This window comes from Euprymna scolopes, chromosome 33 (genome assembly GCF_053919585.1).
Source record: "Euprymna scolopes isolate OS-2025 chromosome 33, ASM5391958v1, whole genome shotgun sequence".
NCBI lineage: Eukaryota > Metazoa > Mollusca > Cephalopoda > Sepiida > Sepiolidae > Euprymna > Euprymna scolopes.
The window spans coordinates 19,249,564-19,258,225 of record NC_136514.1 but is presented as its reverse complement, the minus strand read 5'-3'; the positions used below and the strand labels follow the sequence as shown (position 1 = coordinate 19,258,225).

Genomic DNA, 8,662 nt, shown 5'->3' with positions numbered 1-8,662 from the left:
CTCTGCGACTATTAGTTTCGGAGGAGATAGAGTTTGAAAATATGGAGACGGACAGAGAGACATAGTGAGTTTTAGAAATTAGATTATTATTATTATGAGAAGACTCTTGATCTTTCTTCCTTATAGCTCATACATTAGATCCATTGCTCTTTCTGATTCTTGTAAAATCGATTCTCTCTATCGCTCTAATCTTTTTCTCACACCTGAGGCTATTTTCTATCTCTACAAATCTACTATCAGACCATGTATGAAACCATGTATCAGACCATGTATGAAACCATGTATCAGACCATGTATCAGACCATGTATCAAACCATGTATCAGGCCATGTATCAAACCATGTATCAGGCCATGTATCAAACCATGTATCAGGCCATGTATCAAACCATGTATCAGACCATGTATCAGTCCATGTATCAGACCATGTATCAGGCCATGTATCAGATCATGTATAAGGCCATGTATCAAACCATGTATCAGACCATGTATGAAACCATGTATCAGGCCATGTATCAGACCATGTATCAGGCCATGTATCAAACCATGTATCAGACCATGTATCAGGCCATGTATCAAACCATGTATCAGACCATGTATCAGGCCATGTATCAGACCAGGAATCAGTCCATGTATCAGACCATGTATGAAACCATGTATCAGGCCATGTATCAGACCATGTATCAGGCCATGTATCAAACCATGTATCAGACCACATATCAGACCATGTATCAGACCATGTAGCAGACCATGTATCAGTCCATGTATCAGACCACATATCAAACCATGTATCAGACCATGTATCAGGCCATTTATCAAACCATGTATCAGTCCATGTATCAGACCATGTATCAGGCCATGTATCAGACCACATATCAAACCATGTATCAGTCCATGTATCAGACCACATATCGAACCACGTATCAGTCCATGTATCAGTCCATGTATCAGACCACATATCAAACCACGTATCAGACCATGTATCAGACCATGTATCAGACCATGTATCAGGCCATGTATGAAACCATGTATCAGACCATGTATGAAACCATGTATCAGACCATGTATTAGACCATGTATCAGGTCATGTATCAAACCATGTATCAGACCACATATCAAACCATGTATCGGACCATGTATCAGACCATGTATCAGATCATGTATAAGGCCATGTATCAAACCATGTATCAGACCATGTATGAAACCATGTATGAAACCATGTATCAGGCCATGTATCAGACCATGTATCAGGCCATGTATCAGATCATGTATAAGGCCATGTATCAAACCATGTATCAGACCATGTATCAGTCCATGTATCAGACCATGTATCAGGCCATGTATCAGATCATGTATAAGGCCATGTATCAAACCATGTATCAGACCATGTATGAAACCATGTATCAGACCATGTATCAGGCCATGTATCAGGCCATGTATCAGGCCATGTATCAGACCAGGTATCAGTCCATGTATCAGACCATGTATGAAACCATGTATCAGGCCATGTATCAGGCCATGTATCAAACCATGTATCAGACCACATATCAAACCATGTATCAGACCACATATCAGACCATGTATCAGATCATGTATCAGGCCATGTATCAGACCATGTATCAAACCGCATCACACCATGTATCAGACCAAGTTCGCTGGAAAAATGGTTGAATCATGTAATTGCTCCAGTAGGTATCTCAGTGTCGTTGCAATCCTCTATCAGTATAAGAACTAGGTATGCTCTAAAATGAAGTACTGTTGCCACATCTGATCAGGAGCTGCTCAGCACACCCTATCCTTTCTCGATAGAGTTCAAAATCGGCTTTATGATGCCCTTTTCTCTTCCCTTCAACCTCTTTCCTACAGAAGAGACGTTGCAAGCCTGTCTCTGCTTTATCGGTATTTTTATGCCAGGCAAGTGCTTGACTGAACCACAATCTATGGTCCTCCCTTGCCAAACTTTCGCAAAGACACTTAACTAGCTACAATCACTATATACGAGTTCCCCCACTCTCTATCTGTGCCTAAATCTAAATGCAGATTCCATAAACAAAGCTTCTTTCCCAGAACTGCCCGCCTGTGGAACAGTTGAATACAACATGGTAGCCTTCAAATCCAATGTAAACAAGTTCTTGGTGAGTCGTTCCTATAAATAATCAAATTCTACCCAATTTACACCATTAGCGATTACTAGACTGCCATTTTACATTCATTAACTCTTATCCTCAAATGGTTGCTGGGCTTTGATAAGTAGTTACTCACAAGTAAAAAAAAAACAAACAAAAAAAACTGTTGTCATATTTGGGCTGGTGAATCCCTGTCCCATTTAAAGGTTCTTGATAAGGTGCAGAAACGTATCTCTAATTTGCTTGGATCTACATTTTCTTCTTCACTGCAACCTCTCTCACAGGTGTAATGGTGTTGCTAGTCTCAGTATTTTCTATCTACATGTCTATAAAACTGAGAATATGTGTGTGAGTAATCTTTTGAACCTATATACTCAACAAACTTTTGATCTAAAGACTTAAAATTTGGTATATAGGACATTCTGACATGTGAAAAACTTTTTTTTCATCGGTTTTTATCAGGAAAAGAGGCTGCTAAGGGGTCAACATTGAAAAATTAGTATGTGAGTGTCACTGGATTTTTATCTGTTTTATGAATGCGTATTCATTATTTGTGCATGTGACAGATTCCTTATGTTAAGAATATCTAGGGTTGAAAACACTTTTTAAAGATCGTGCTTAACTGGCCTAATGGTTATCGTACTTGTTTCACTGTTTTTTTTAATGGAATTTAATATTGTTAAAAATTAATATTTAATAGCCTTTAACGTTCATAAGGAAAGAAAAAAACTTTAGAGATTTCAAAGAAATGACATCTTTTACATCAAAATTTCTGAGATGAGGATTTATTATTTGGATTCTTCGGACACCTGTTCTCATCTGGCATCTTATTTTTATAACGTTTCAGTCGATGTAACCTCCGACCTTCTTCAAATGTATTTTGTCAAACTTGGGAACCTGCATGGAATTTCGAAAGAACCCTTTATTTATTTATTTTTTTAAAAACTCAATTTTCACCCCAAATAAGGCACCGTGCCACTTTGAAGTAGGGGCTACTATCAGGGACATAAGTTGCAGGGGCATTATGAAGGGAGATGAGTAGCAAGATGTCTGTTAACATTACACTTGAACTTCTGCATGTCAGTACAGTTGGGAGAGCAGAATCCCGGAAAAGAGTTCCAAAGTCTAGCAGTTCTGGGGAAGAAACTATTGGAGTAGAAAGCTTTCTTACATCTAGGGATCTTTACTGTGAAGGGGTGGGATTTAGCTGCTTGTTGGGTTTGTCGAGGGTATTCACGTCAAAGGGGTACAAGTGCTTGTAATTCTTCAGAACATTCATCATTAACGAACTTGTAGAACAGGCAGAGGAATGCAATATTTCGTCGATGGGACAGAGGCCGAACCTAGATGACAGTTCAGGACCTATCAGGTTGGCGACTCTCTTTTGAACCCTGTTCAGGAGGGAGAGACAAGTAGCAGATGCACCAGCCTAAATGTGACAATAGTACTCCATACGTGGGAGAATGATGGCCTTATAGAGGTACAGGATACTTTCAGGCATAAGTAGTTTTCTAGCATGGTAGAGAGAGCCTACCTTCTTTGCAGCAGTCTTGGCAATGCTCTCAATGTATCTATTCCAGTTCATGTTTCCTGTAAATGTTAGGCCGAGGAGTTTAAAGGAAGTACTTTTGGGTAATGTGCTCTTAGCCATTGCTATTGGTGGTACAAAAGGTTTCTTGTAGTTATTGAAGGAAACAAGTTTAGTCTTGGCAGCATTGAATGTGACTATCAATCTATGTCTCCATTCCACTACAGATTGGAGGTCATCCTCTAGTGTTTCTACCATTTCCTTAGATATGTGTTCATTTGTTTTCCCCTCTTGCCTGTTATAGAGAGTGGTGTCATCAGCAAATATACCCATCTCAGAAACAATTTTATCAGGGAGGTCATTTATGAATATCAAGAATAATAAAGGTCCAAGGATAGACCCTTGAGGCACTCCCGCATTTATATCATATTGTTTAGATGTACGACCGTCGAGGACAACCTGGATTTTTCTTTTACTTAAGAAGGATTTAATTATATTATGTATTCTTCCAGTGATAACATATGATTTAATTTTCCTTAAAAGACCATCGTGCCATACCCTACTAATCTATGCGAGTAGTATGATCTTGTTCCATCAGCCATAACTGAATAGAAGCCCTAAGTAATTCGCGATTGTATTTTTGGCTTATGGCTATTCACCTATAAGAACCATTATCAATAAAAGTAAATGTCAGCTAACTTCCTCTGAGGAATCACTGCTCAATAAAGGTCTTAACTTTGCCACAACCATCAAGCAGATTCCATATTTAAATATGATACTTCCAATAGAGGAGGCAACCTTAAATAAACCCAAGGCACAAGGAGATGAGCTAAGGTGGTAAGTAAGACAAGCACTCAAGAATTCAAAATCTCCAAAACCTAACCTCTCAAAGTAAGCATTGTATTGGCTATCAAGTCATTATGCAGTGATGATATCATAATATTACCAAGTCCAATGTAAACAAGTTCTTGATGAGCTGTCCTTTAAGTAATCCAATTTACCAAATTTTCAATACTAATGATTACTATGATATTGTCCCATTGACTAACATACACTCGTTAACTCTTATCCTTGAGTGACCTCGAAGCCTTGATAAGTGGTGAGTTTTTTTGTAAGAAAAAAAAAAAAAAAAGAAAAAAGAAGACAAAGGCAATGTTACAGAATATTCCAAGAAATTTGCAGATCTAATCGGTTCTGGCGATTACTGTGAAGCAAAGAAGAATACAATTTTGAAAACAGAAAAGAAGCTGTTACAGATACTCAATAAGGTAAAGAACTTACTAGCACAAAATACAGACAGCTATTAATTTATTTTATTGTGGACTATTATCCTCATCTTTCTTAGATCTTGTTTCATGACGTTTCGGCCAATTATTCCTCTGGTCTGCGTCAGGTGGAACTCCGAATCTCCTAACTGCATTCTCAGCAATTACTGCCATCCATAGTTGTTGTCGTCTCACCACCAACTATGGATGGCAATAATTGCTGAGAATGCAGTTAGGAGATTCGGAGTTCTTATCCCATCGCGGTTACCACCTGACGAAGGCCAGACGAATAGTTGGCCGAGACATCGTGAAACAACATCTAAGAAAGATGAGGATAATAGTCCGCAATAAAATAAATTAATAAATAATATTCATCTCAATAATGAATTCCAATTAAATAATATATATACAGACAGCTAGTTCAGTGTTACAGCAAGTTACCAAGATTGTATGGCTTTCCTAAGATTCATAAAGACGGTATTCAATTAAGGACCGTTGTCAACACCTGAGGTTCAGCATGTCATCCATTAAGCTGATTCCTAGTAAATATAATCACCCCCAATAATAAGCAAAAAAAAAAAAAAAAAAAATCTCCATCGTACATCAAGAATTCAGCTCACTTTGTCAAAATGATCAACAATGCTCTTCCACTCATTCCCACTAGATGGCGAGTCTAGATGTCGTGAGTCTGTTCACAAAAGTATCCACTGATAAAATTCTGATGATGATACGAAACAAGCTTTAGATGCTTCACTGAAGAAATGTACTCGCATCCCAATTGACAATAAATATGAGATGAAGATGTTGACCTTCTGTGTAGAAACTACATATTTCATGATGGGACTTGATATATATTGACAGGGAAAAGGTCTAGCAATGAGATCACTAATAGTGGCCAATGTATATATGAAATAGCTTGAGGAAATGATGTTAGGATCAACACCACTAAAACTAACAATGTGGCTAGGATATGTGGATGACACATTCATACTCTGGCCCCACCAGGAAGATGTTAAAACGTTAAGCTTCTACTCAGTTAATGTTGGCACGTTACTTACGGAAGAATGGTTAATTAAACTGCAGAAGCATCTGTTAAAAACTATACAAGTTCTATAATTGAATACCCCCCCCCAAAAAAATAGAACGAAAAACATAAAAGTATGTTTTTGTAAACCGCTCATGAAAACTTATTGACAGCATTATATGTGTCCTAAATTATGAGAGGAAAAAAGTGAACAAATCTCTTAGTAAAAGAGAGTTGTCTCCCTTAGAACAATGACAAATTGTAAAACAGTGCCTCTCTCTCTCTCTCACACACATATATATATATATATATAATCATCCATAGACAAACTGTTTTGCTGTATTTTCTTTTTTTGTTTTTTTTACAAAGTTACTTTCGGACCAATCAATTATACTTTCTGTGAAACTGTTGATATAAATATATTTTGTTCATGAATTCATGTTTTCTCATCTCATGAGTTAGCACTTATTAACTGGTGACCCATTCACGTTTTATTCATCTTTTCATTCGCCAATTCAACTCCATGTTTATTAATTGTTAGCACTGTTTTTGCCATTTTCCAAAGACGCAGTATCACTAAAATGCACTATCCGAAGCCAGGAGCAGCACTACAGAATAATTTACCTTGCCTTTGGTAATATTTATTCTTTGTATATTTATTTTTCTCATCCTTTTTGGTTTTGTTGGCTACTGTAAACATATGCTCTCCATACGTTTGAAATTCCTAACATTTGGAAGTGGCCAATGGCAAAATAAATATAGGGGGTGGGCATCTTTGTAGGCTTGCTAGTACTGAAAAATAAAGCGAATAAGGGCTCATTTATTCCACTAGCTAAGAGAGCTGCTTCCCAGATGACTATAACTTGGTCCTTTTCAATAAATTCTAGCCAAATTCTATCTGTGATTAATTCATGTACAAATCAGTGTTGCTAGGCAACAACATCTTGATGCCCGAGGAGACGAACGTGTGCTCTCCTAATAACGATAACACCATGATGGAAAAGAAGAGCAAAGAGAGAGAGAGAGAGAGAGAGAGAGAGAGAGAGAGAGAGAGAGAGAGAGAGAGATTCTAATGTTTTATTGTGCCATAATCAGACTGTTATCTTCATCATTATTGTTATTAAGCACCTTCAGCTTTTTGATGTGTAGATATATTTTTTTAAAATTAGTCCTTTTTTATTGTTTGCATTTTCATCTGGCACATGTGCCTCTTGTCTGCACGACTGATCATCAACGTTTAAGCGAAGTGAACACATTTATTGATCGCCATCAATTGTTTGTCTTCTATAGCAAATAATGGAGTATGGCTTTGCAATCATTTTGGCTTATTGCCAAACACAAAAGTATGATTGACCTCCTTTCCCTCCCACTCCAACCCAATTGGACATTTATGAACCCATCCTCCTCACATGCTCCCCTCCACTCTCCTGGTCATCATATTACTCATTCCTTTCGTTACTTTTTGTCAAAAATTGTTGAGAGTTTCTGGTCAAAGCTGAAATCGTTTTTTTTCTTCTTGTTTTTGTTTTAATCAAAAAGGATTTTTTCATTTTTTTTAAAGCAATTTTTATCCATATAAACTTTGTTTTTCAGAATCTGAAAATAGCTTTCAAATTAAACAAATAATTTTCTAATTAATAATCTTCTATTTCAATTGTATTTTATAGTAATAATAGTATCGTATGGATTAGACCTCCATACCGCTATTTTTTTTAGCCAGTTTAAGAAACTGTCTTCAGATAGATAGGCTGTCGCATAGCTTCCTTCCAGTCGGGTGACTGGACAGTGTAGGATTAGGTGGTCTATGTCCTGGTGGGGGGGGGAGTCTTCTTTGCACTTTGGGTAGATTGGGGAGTCTAGCTGTCTCCACCCATGTTTGTTTACTGCAGTCCTGCAGTGTCTTCTTCTGATCCGGTCTGCGGCTACCCACTGCTTCCTACTATTTGTAGCAAAACCTGGGAGGCATAAAGTTGGGCCTTCAATAATGTCCCCTCTTTTGGGAGTATTGTTTCTCTATTCCTCCTTCCATGTCTTAACTGAGTCAAAAAAATTTTATTTTTGAGTTGTAGAAGGGCTTTAGGCACTTGAGTCTGGAAGTATCTGTGGCATCTTTTAAAATTTGTCGAATTACTAAGTTCCTGGTGTCCTTCTGAACGTTTTGAATCCATTTTTGAATTGCCTCTTCCCTCCTTATGTGAGGTGGTACGATCGAGCTTGCTACTGGTAGCCATTGTTTTGGGGTATACTTCAGACATCCTGAGGTAATACGCATGATTTCTCAGAGTTTTTTGTCAACTGATCGTGTGTGTTGGCTCCGAGACCTAGCTGGGGCACAGTATTCTGCAGTACTGTAGCAGAGTGTGACTGCTGTTGTTCTGAGGACTCTTTGGGAAGCTCTCCATCGCCTTCTGGCTACTTTCTTTAAGAAGTTGTTTCTTTTGGCAATATTATATTGTCCATTACCTAAGGTGCGTCTGATAGGACAGCATTCTATCAAGAGTGATTCTTTGTATTTTATAGGAATAAAATGATTGGAAAAGTCCATTATAAACAAAAAAGGAATAGCATCACAAATAGTAATTCTATTTATTCTGTAGTTGGAGGGAAAGAGAGAAAAAGATAGAAAGCTGAAAGATGCCATTTTGGATTTTGTCTGCATATTAAAAAAATACTAACATTTTACCTGATGATGCTCAGTTGTAAAATATGCTTAAATATAATA

General features: G+C 37.5%; 2 protein-coding genes across 7 annotated transcripts in view; one reads left to right on the top strand and one right to left on the bottom strand.

The window, feature by feature from the left end:
• Positions 1–8,662, bottom strand: part of LOC145258161 (uncharacterized) — a 463,400-nt gene that overhangs the window by 24,031 nt on the left and 430,707 nt on the right. The window lies entirely within an intron of this gene.
• Positions 1–8,662, top strand: part of LOC145258162 (glutamate-rich protein 2-like) — a 124,037-nt gene that overhangs the window by 59,972 nt on the left and 55,403 nt on the right. The gene's annotated exons all lie outside the window — the stretch shown is intronic.